Source organism: Molothrus ater, chromosome 20 (genome assembly GCF_012460135.2).
Source record: "Molothrus ater isolate BHLD 08-10-18 breed brown headed cowbird chromosome 20, BPBGC_Mater_1.1, whole genome shotgun sequence".
Lineage (NCBI taxonomy): Eukaryota > Metazoa > Chordata > Aves > Passeriformes > Icteridae > Molothrus > Molothrus ater.
Window position 1 is genome coordinate 3346417 of NC_050497.2, and position 10678 is coordinate 3357094.

Consider the following 10678-nt stretch of genomic DNA (forward strand, 5'->3'; position numbering starts at 1 on the left):
TCCTTCCCCATCCAGATGTTTCTCAGTTACCAGTGTAACATAGAAACATCTTCAGCTCTTGTGGACACCATCAAAATATTCCCTGCACCCCTGTCTTAATGTCATCTTTTCTGTTCTATTCATTCCATTCCAAGCATGTACTGTATTTTTCTTTTTAGAAAGAGTTCAACTTCTTCTAAGAAACTTTTTCTCCCACACTGCATATCCTCCCCAAAGCATGAGAACATTCTACCCTTTCATTTTGCTAACCAGACACTGCATGATTTGCAATGGAAACTGGCAAGAACATTTAAAATAATAAAAATAAAAATTGTGCTCATCTCAGAACTGGGAGATGAGTGCATTTGCTGAGAGATGTAGGGGTTTGGAGCCTGTGATTGAAGTGTCCAGGAATGTTAACTGAATTTTAATTTGTGTTTTACAGAACGATATGTATGGAGAGAGTGTAGGAGAGGTCAGGGGAGGGTAAGAGAGACTGAGCCACGCTGGGTAAATGCATCACTTAGTGCACATTGAGCAGGTTTTTGGTTACTGCAGTTTTCAGATTTGTGCTCTAATCTTTATTGATTTAACGAGGGCTCTCACACAGTAATTAATGCGGCATTAGTTGTGCCCAGTGCTCTTGGAAAAGCTCTGTATTAGCACTGCCCCTGCTGCTGTGGGCTCTGCTGGGGCTGCAAGGGCCAGAGGTGTGCCTGGATCCTTGGGCTGGACTATAAATTGTGCAAGTAGGAGGTAAAGGGATGTTTGTCTCCTCAGCTGCCTGCTCTTTTTGTGGGTAAAAGCTTGGACACCTTGTGGGTTTTTTTCCCTTGGAATGGTTGTTGATTTTCCCAGTCTTTCAGGATCCCATATCAGACCTCTGGCCTGGCTTTGTGCAGGAATTTGTTTCCCTAACATCTCATGAATCCTGGTCCAAGAGCAGTACATAATTTTAGCTCCACTCAAAGGGAAATAAAGAACTCAAAGGAAGTATTGGAGATGGCCCCAAAATTGAGGATTCCTTTTAAAATAATAATAGAAAATGCTTGATTCCTCTCAATTCCCTCCTTGGGCCACAAGACTGAGCTGATAACAGCAAGCCAATTTTTAAATGCTGAGAACTTTGCAGGGAAACATCCTGTGTGTTGACTGGTGAAAGCAGCATTAGCTGCTGTGTGTGGGACCACTCCAACCAGTGCTGAACTGGTCTTTAGTGGTTTCCCCTAAGCATGAAGCTGAGCTATACCTGTTCTGCTCTAGTTCTTTAATAATGTTCCTTAAAAGTAGTCTACAAAAAATATATGTAGAATATACATTAAAATAACCATTCAATAGAAAATAATTGTTCTTTAGCTGGTCTTGCTGTAGTTTTGGATTAATAGCAGGGTGAGGAGGATGGCAAGGAATCCAAAGGGGAGTTCTACCTGAGATCACCATGCTGAATCAGGCAGTGGCACTCAGATTTTGTGGGATTTTGTCGTTATTTTGGACAGAGACTCTTTGGTTGGTGCAGGTGGGTCAAGGTGAGTGCCCGCTCCAGCTTTCGTGCACAGCATCCTCAAATGACATCACCTCTGATAACACAAGGGTGTTTGGAGCCTGGGCATTTCTCCTGCTGTTTGGTGCTCCTGGGGTGTCTCCTGGCACAGGGCTCCAGCTGATGGAGCAGTGAGGAGGAAGGGTCAAGTGTGGATCTGAACTGATGCACAGAGATCGAAGGGAGCAAAGGTTTGGCTTCCCCAGCGTTGTCAGACCTTGTTGACATTTCTCACTCAACCCTTAATCCATAAAGTGAGACTAAAAAAACCTCCCTAAATGCTGGCAGAGGGTGATTTCAGTATCGTTTGTGAGGTATTTGCATCCAGATCCTTGAAGAATTCCAGCATCTTTTTCCTATTTTAAGGCTGCTGAATGAAGCATTGAAATAAATCAATCTCATGGTTTGGGGCTGGCTTTATTTGCGAGGTTTTTTTAGCTTTTTGGTTTGGTAAAACCACAATAAACTCGTTTTGGAGGAAGGCCAGGTTTCTCTTTGAAGTCCTGTGAAGCAGCACACAAAGTTATGCTCCCTTCTCCTTGCTGCACAGTAATAAGGGAGTGATGGACTGGGAGCTGTGAGCAGCAGTCCAGCTGTTCCCACACAAATCCTTCATTTGGATGAAAGGAGACTGTGGCTGCAAAAATCACAGCAGAGAATGGCATCAGAAATACGACAGACAGATGGATGTTACTGTAACAGCTGTAAAAGGCCCATATGAGCAAACTGGGATAAAGACTCATTTATTCCACTTCAGCTCTATTGCATTGTTTTATTCCTGAATGGACTGGGTACATGGTGATCCAATGGCAACATAATTCCAATTGTAAAATGATAATGCACAATTAGCAAACTGTCAGGTACAGCCAGCTGGAGGCCTGGCTGCTGGCATCCTGCCTTTGCCCAAATTAAAAAGTGGGAAATTTGTTAGTGAGACCCAGTTTCAGGGAGGGGGGGCTTTGGAAGTGAAAGTGCTGTTTCCTTCCTCTTCAAGTTTTTTCCTGCCCTTGGAAACAGGGAGCTGCTGTTCTCCAGGTGTAAGGGAGAGGATCCAGGACAAAGCCATTGAGGTTATTGGAAACAAAAGGACTGGGCTTGATGCCTCTGTCCTGCCTAGAACAGATTAAGAGAATAAAAATGGGTATCTATTAAAGGCCTTCAATAGATACACCTTGGGCAGTCAAAGGCTCCCAGAGGCTGCACCAAGCTGGACAATGGTCATGAGTTTTTCACACAATTATAAATTTGGTCCATTTACATATCAGGAGTTAATCCTCCAATTACAGCTTCAGTAATGAAGTAATTTACTCCAAGTTATCCCCCCGAGTTCACTTTTGTTTATGTTTTTCAGGGCCTAAGACAGTGAGGTGTCCTTGAGTTCCAGGCCTAGTTTTGTCTGAATGAAATGGGAGAACAGTAGCTGACAGGCTATGGAGCTTTAGAGTTACACACTAAAGCAGTACAGGATATGAAAAATAAAAACACCGAATCCTAAGGCATCAGACTGGCTGGGAGGGGATGGAGCAGATCCCCACGAGCACCCACAGCCCCTTGGAGGGCTGTTAGCCAGCTGGGGGAGATGCTGCAGTGCCAGATAGCAAAACAAGAGTGCAGGAGCTGTAAAAGAGCTGCTTGGCAACTCAGAGTTGGATATTAGGAAGGGAATTTTCCCTAGAAAGGAAGGCCAGGCCTGGGATGGGCTGTCTAGACAGGCTGTGGAAGCGCCATCCTTGGAGGATGTGGAGCCTTGGCTAAACCTGAGCCAGCCTTGGCCACGGGCCCACGCTGAGCAGGACAGGGAGAGGGCCCTCATGGCCAATAATTCTGTGATAAGAGAGATGGGAAGGGAGCAGCTGTATCTGCAAAAACATTTATTGTAATCCTCGCCATCGGACAGAACCAGTTGAGGGAGGGCAATCCTGAGGAAAGCATTTCTTAGAAATGTGGACAGAAGAACACCTTAAAAATCCAATAAAACAATAAGACATTCAGATGCTGTATTGTACTTTAGGCTGCTTAAAAAAACAAACAAAAACCCAAACAATTCTGCAGCATCTCAAGTGATACCCATCCATTTGTGTGCATGTCAAACACCAGTGGCTCTGTCACAGCTTTTCTTCACTTTGGGACAATTAAGCATAGATTCCATGGGCTCCTTATTTCCAGCACTGTATAAACAAAATCTGTTTTATTATGTTTACTCATTTGGAAAACAGCTCATACTTTGGGTGTGTATTCTAAGATTTTTTTGAACTCACTTCAATATTTTTTCCTGTGTCATAATAGTTGGCTTGTAGCAGCAAAGTGGAGTAATCAGTGGGTTGTGGCTGAAATCAGAACCATGTACCAGAGGCTGGTTTGATCTTGTATGTCAGTTGTTACTACAAAAAAAAAAAAAAAAAAAAAAAAAAAAAAAGAGAATGCTTGGTTGAAATTGAAGATAAGAGGAAAATCTCCTGAGGGAAAAAAATATAAAGGAATACTCACAGGCAGTAGCAGTTATTTTGCTTTCAAATGATCAGGGTTTTTCAAAGATTTCTCCCAGGAAAGTGTGAGCTGGCCCTGGTTTTGTGGAGTCATGGAGCAGCAGGTGGGCACTGCCTGGTGACATCCCTGTCCCTGCAGTGACACTCAGAGCTGTGACACCCTGACAGGGCAGAGACCCATCACAGGACAAAGAAACCCTGCCCAAGCTTGGTGCTCGTGCCGGAGGTGATCTTTTCCTGCACATAAACTTCCTAAAAGCCTCTACTGCATCTTGCCAAGCTGCAGAGCAGGGAAGAGGATTTTAGGAAATGGCAGAGCTGCTGGGGCTTTGGCAGATCAGGCATTTCAGCTGTATTTTCAATAACTCCTGTCCTCTCTGTGATGTTTCTCCTGGAGGATCACATCTCTTGAGGGCATGCTTGTCACGCCTGCCATGGGGAAATTACCTTGAAGGTGCTCTGCCAGAAATCTCATTCTGGGCTGTTCCACTTTGCTTCCTAATGGCTGAATGGTTGAGTTATCGTGGGAGCTTAGTCACATCAAGATACTGCTCAGAGCAAGCCCTGATTCATTTAGCTGCATAGGAGGTTTTGGGAGATGATGGCTTCATCATGAGTCAGTTCTTCATTATCACATTCCTGGGATGTTACACAGCAATATTGGAGCTGCCACGAGCAGGGGCAGATGAATGATAGCAGATGAGATGGACCTTGTCTCTGATAATGGTGAACTTGTCACGCCTCAGACGGGTGCAAAGAGCCAAGTGCTGCATCAGGCTGCTCATGCAAGGAGACAGGAGCCTTCCCCAGCCCTGCCTGCACTCAGCTTAAATATAGAAATGGGAAAGTGACTTTGCAGCTTGATTTCTGCTACGCCTAACCATGCCTAATCATTCTTTTTGAGAAGCTTGTTAAGGTATTCTCGTCAATTAGCACTTGTTTCAGTGAGCTTCACGGATTAATTAGATGTTGCATTACAAAAATAATTATGCCTTTTAGCCATTTTCAGTTATTTACTTCCTTAAATGTTGGGTTTGTGAGGCAGAGGCTGGCTTGGTGCCACAGTCATTTGGGTAGAATCTAACACAGATTAATGAGCAAACTTGAAAAGCAAGCAGTGAGTTCCCCAGTGTTTTGTAATTAAGCAGTTTGATTAAAAACAACTGGAACAACTCTGTGCACTGAGAAACAAAGTGGGAACAGCTCTCTGCACTGAGACCTCAGTAACAACAAGTCTCAAACCCGGGGCTGAAAGCAATCTAAGGAGCTTGAAAGTTTCCTTGGCTACCTGATGGTTTTGTCAGAGAAGTTTTTGAAGAGTAGGCATTGAGGCAGTGCAGATGTTCTTCCCCAGCCTTCAATGACAATGGCAGAGGGATACACTGACTTTTTTTTGAGGCAGGAACTCAAGTGCTTGTCTTGACACGCTCGCGCTGCTCCATGGGCACAGCTCGTGTAGTTAAAAGGAGCTGTATTGTACTGTAGGCTTCTTAAAAAAAATAAAATCAAACAATTCTGCAGCATCTCAAGTGGCACCCATCCATTTGTGTGCATGTCAAACACCAGAGGATCTGTCACAGATTTTCTTCACTTTGGGACAATTAAGCATAGATTCCATGGCTTTTGAATATGAGCTGAAAATCTGTGCAATGAGCTTTGAGGGAGTTCTGCCTCACTATGAGCCAGTGAGACCTAAACCAAGCCCTCGAAAGGGTCAGTGGCCAGAATGGGTTCTGTTACCTGTGTTGGACCAAAGGCCTCAAACTGCTGCTGGGATAAAACCCCAGCCCCAGTTTTGGGGAAGCTTTGCTGATTTACACCCCCTGCCAGGCTGGCTCAGAGGGAAAAGCAGGCACTGTGAGAGGCCTGACTGTGATTATCCCAGGGATTCATCCTGCTGCTCCCTGCATGTGAGAGCAGGGCTGGGCTCAAAAAGCTGATCCTGCAGCTGGAGTGTGAGGCAGAGCTAAATGTTGTTCACCTTGTGTTAAGGGCAAGTCAGGCAGACAGAAAAATACACATGTTCTACTCTTGCTGGCCCAGCATTACCTGCCTGGCTCACATTTCTCTGGAAATATGCCTGTCTGAAGCCTCAGACATCAATTTTCTCTTCTTTTCTAGCCCATTTTAGCTCTCTTTCACAGGCAGATGTTGTTTAGAATCAATAGCTTCCCACTATCAGCCCCATTTAGTGTCTATTCATTTATTGGATTTTGAAAATGGAAAGTAAGGAGAACTTAAAGAGAAAATATGGGGGGTTTTCATTGAAGTGCAGTATTTGAAATGCAAACTCTTCCTTTCAGCTTTAAGTATTACTGCATTACAAAACACAGTTGAAATGATTCATGCCCCAGCTTGACTTATAAAATCCATAAACAGACTGCAAAGATCCCTTCTTCTAAAACTGATGCATCAAAACTTGTTTGGACCAAAATTTTAGTCAGCTCCTTGCTCAGATTTTCCCTAAATTTGAACCAGGTTATAAAGTCTTTCCTAACTGGCTTTTACCAAGCTATGGCACAGATTGAATTCTTGGAGACCCTGGCAGTGCCCTGTCCCTTCACTCTGCCCTTCCTTTGCTCAAGGGTGGTCAGCTCCTGTCCTGATGGCACCTTTGATGGCACCTGTGGGGTTATCAAGGCTGTAGATTTGTCAGTTGTTCTTGCAGGGAAATGTTCTGTCTCCTATAGAGCGTGTTTGTTCGGATGTTTGGAGGGAAAAAAAAAAAAATCAGGATTGTGCCTTCCTCTTCCTCAGGACATAAAAAACTCAGTGAGGAAAATTTACTCATTTTCTGTCTGTTCAGTTGGCGAAGTGCTTGAGGGAGCTGTGTGGGGAGGGGTGAGCAGGGTGCATTTAACCCCTTCACCTGCCTGGCATGGCAGTGATTCCTTCAGTGAGTGATAGAAATACATTCCATTGCACACACCTGCATGGAATGCACACATATTGCAGAGCAGCTTTTCTGAGCCAGCCCCAGCACACAGGAAAAGGTTTTGTGAGGCAGAAGGGTAATCAGGAAACTGCTCTCTGCAGTAAAACAAACACAAACAGCACGTACAGCTCTATAACCTGGGTTTGGGGCTGTTACTCTTGATTTGCCTGAATAGAGACACAGCAGTGAATGCTCTCCCGCTGGGAATGATGACAGAGTCCACACTGGAGATCCAGTGAAGCTGGAACTATTTGAGAAGAGTCAGCAACACGGGAGAGGATGTCTGCAGAGGGTCACTCACATCGCACGTGGCTCACTTAAAGCTGTCTGCTGTGTAAGAGGTTGAAGAAATAAAATTAGTGATGGCACTGTCTTAAACCTCTGGGGAAGATGTGTGCCTGTGTGTACAGCTCCCCTGAAAGATGCCAGGAAGGATCCAGAGAGCATGAACACCTAAAGAATTCCATGGTACCTGCATGCAGTGCAGAGCCTTCCCCAGGAGCCAGGCCAAAAGTTCCTAAGTTTTCAAAAGTTTTATTGTGGCATTAAATTGTCAAAAAGGGCCAGCACAGCCCCTCTCAGCAGCCCTTCTCCTCTTGATGACAAGGATAATTTCAGGGTCCAAGAAGAGCTGCTTCTGCACCTGCCATTGGGCAGAGGCCTCAACCACATCCAGCACCAGAGGGAAAACCCTTTCTTGCTCTTTTAGGTGTCCAACCCAGCTGCTGGGCAGGCATTTGCTGTTGGAGGCTCCCTGTGTGTTAGGATGGTTAGTGACAAGCAGTCTGAGTTTGGACATAGAGAAATATAGATATAAAAGTAAGTGAATGGAAGGTTAATTAAACTGCAAAATGTATTCAGCACAGTTACTGCAAGTGCTCTTTTGCACCTGTGGTGAAAGGGACTCAGCTCTGGAATCAAACACACAGTGTCTTTAGTCCAGGCAGCTCAAGGGCTGATAAATCCGTACCTTAGTGGTGCAGGCTCCAGTGCCAGGTGCACAGAGTGAATCTGAGAAGCTTTGTGCATGTGCAAGATTAATTTTGGCAGCTCCTGCTTCGCTGCTCCCAGTATTCCAGCAAACCAGATTAAGGATACCGTGTGTATCTCTGCTCCAACACCTTCCCCCTCCTTGTAACAGATACACTTTCATGCAGACTTACAGTGGTGATTACTGTGAAGCAAATACTGCCACCTTTTCTTTCTCTTGTGTCTGACATATCCCTTTATGTTGCTCAACTGTGAATTTCTTAGAGCCGGGTTTAATCTCCTTGAATTCCTGGAAAACATCTGGCAAATCATGGATGCAAAGTGTGTACAGACAGAGATAAACCCCACCTGGGCGAGACTGCTGCTCTTTCAGTGCTTGCTACTCAGGATGGGAATCAAAACCAGGCAACATAAAGGTTCCTAACTCATATTTTCTTCCCAAATTCCAGCACAGTGGCCCTGAATTCATGGCTCTCAAACCTCCTGTTCCCTGCAAAGCCCTGGGAGTGCTGGGTCAGGCCAGTGTCTTGGTTTGAAAAGCCAGGTGTCTGCTAAGGAAGGCAGGAGCCTCCCCTGGAATGGAAAATGTAAACCCCCTCACACTGAATTATTATAATTTTGAAATTAAAGGGCTCTCAGGCAAAGATATGGGAGTAGCAATGAAAGTTCTTTACTAGGAAAATTCAAAATAGAAAAAGTAATACAAAATATATGTCCAGAGTGAGAGCTGTCCCTGCCCCCTGTGTGTCAGGGGGTGGCACAGCCCCATCCCATGGGGGCTCAGCCCTCCTGCAGTGCCAGCTGTGGTTCTGCTGGAGCAGGGATCCTGCACAAGGGGGGAGTTTTCCTCTGCAGCTCCAGGGCTGCTGGAGATGGGCCTGGGCTCCCTCTGGCCATGCAGGGCAGCAGAAGCTGCTCCTCTGGCAATGCACTGGGCAAAGGCTGCTGTGCTGTGCCAGGCTCACATTGGATCCAGGTAGGAATGCTTGGCTCCTGCCCTGGGCGCAGCATCTCCCCATGGGATGCTGGAATTGGATCAGCCCTGCAGGGACACTCAGTGGCCATGGACAGCAGAGATCTCCTGCAGGGAGGATTGGCTGGGGGAGAGATCAAGAAAAAACTGCCCCATGGACAGCAGAGAACTGCCCCAGCTCTGACAGATGGGGACAGAACACACACCCAGGTACATTTTGTAACCTCAGACTCATCACAGCAGGGGCTCTGTGGGCATCACCACGAGGACACGTTCAGGGCCCAGCAAACGGGAGCTTGCCACGTGCAGATGAGTATTTTAGCAAAGTAAATAAAGGGAGTGTGTGTGAAAGATGCAAGATAATCCCCTGCAGCAGCTCCTGTGTAGGAAATTGAAAAGCTGGAGTGGGAGCTGTTCCTGAGCCAACAGCAGCGCCACAGAGCATCACTCACCCTGGAGTGAAGCTTCCCCTCCTTGTGCTGGGGGTTCTCCTGCCTTGGGACTATTTTAATTCTTTTCAGCTTGGTCAAAACCATTAGCATACTCCAACTCCAAATAAATGCAATCATTTCTAACAATGATTTTTCCCTTTATTCTGTTGAGGGAAGGATATTCTTATATTTATTGTTTAAATTCAGGCTTTTTCCACCACAGAAACCTTTTTTTTTTTTTTCTTTTGGTGAATTTCCTACTACACAGACAACCAAGCTTATCTGCTTGACAAAGATGAGTAGCTGAGTCAACTCTGCAGGGATTCAACCCTCTAGGCTCAAACATCATGAGTGCTTCCTCTCCCTCATTATCTAAAACAATTAGTAGGGAGGAGAGAAAGCTGCATTAGAGCTGGCATTTCCTGTGCTCATCCCCTGGTAAGACATCTCTCAGCAATGCCTGTATTTATGTGAGCTGATCTTAAGCCCCAGATATTGGATCCAGACAGGGATTCACATTGCCATCAATCCCCTGAGCTGGAGGCTGGGCAGGAGAAGTGATGCAGTTCAGGAACATCAATAAAGGAGGCCAGAAAGTCAGATTTGCTCCAAAGCTGGCTGGCTTTTTTGGGAGAGGGGCTTTCTCACCTCCTGTTGGATTCATCTCTAAGGAATCCCTCATTAGCACACATTTTCAGACCACTAAAATTCAGTACTTTCAAAGTCCACAAGCATTCCAGGGAGAGAAAGCACAGCTACATCTCTGGAGCCTGGAAAACACTAGAGCTCAAGTGTTTGCAAGGCTTTTGCCCTTTGGGTTTAGCACACACCAGGTTCACTTAAACTCTGTTCTGAAGTTAGCAGTAGAACAGCTTGGGCTACAGGATAATATTCTTGATGAGGTATATGTTGAGGATGCTTAGAGATGTCACTTCTCTGATAAAAAGTGAATTTTAGTCCCATTTAGAGCAATAAAACCACTTAAGCAGTATCTTTCTTGGAAGGCTGAATCATTGCTCAAGCTAAGCCTGATAAGTGTATTGCTTAAAACTGCCTCTTTCTGCATTTAGAGTTGGTAAGCAGAAAATAGAGCCTTCATTTCTCACTGAAGGCTTAATGTCCAGTTCTAATTTACTACCTTGGAAACTATTGTCAGGAGAGCATCAAAGGGAGGCAATGAGGGCTGTCAGAGACTGTCAATCTTCAGAACATCTCATTGACTGCCCTGCTAGGACAGGAACAATACCATTTATTCTCAGGCTTTAAGGAAGGGGATCTCCAGGCAGATCTTTAGCTGAAAGGTAGCAGGTTTTGAGGTCTCTATAGTGGACTTGGGAAGACTGG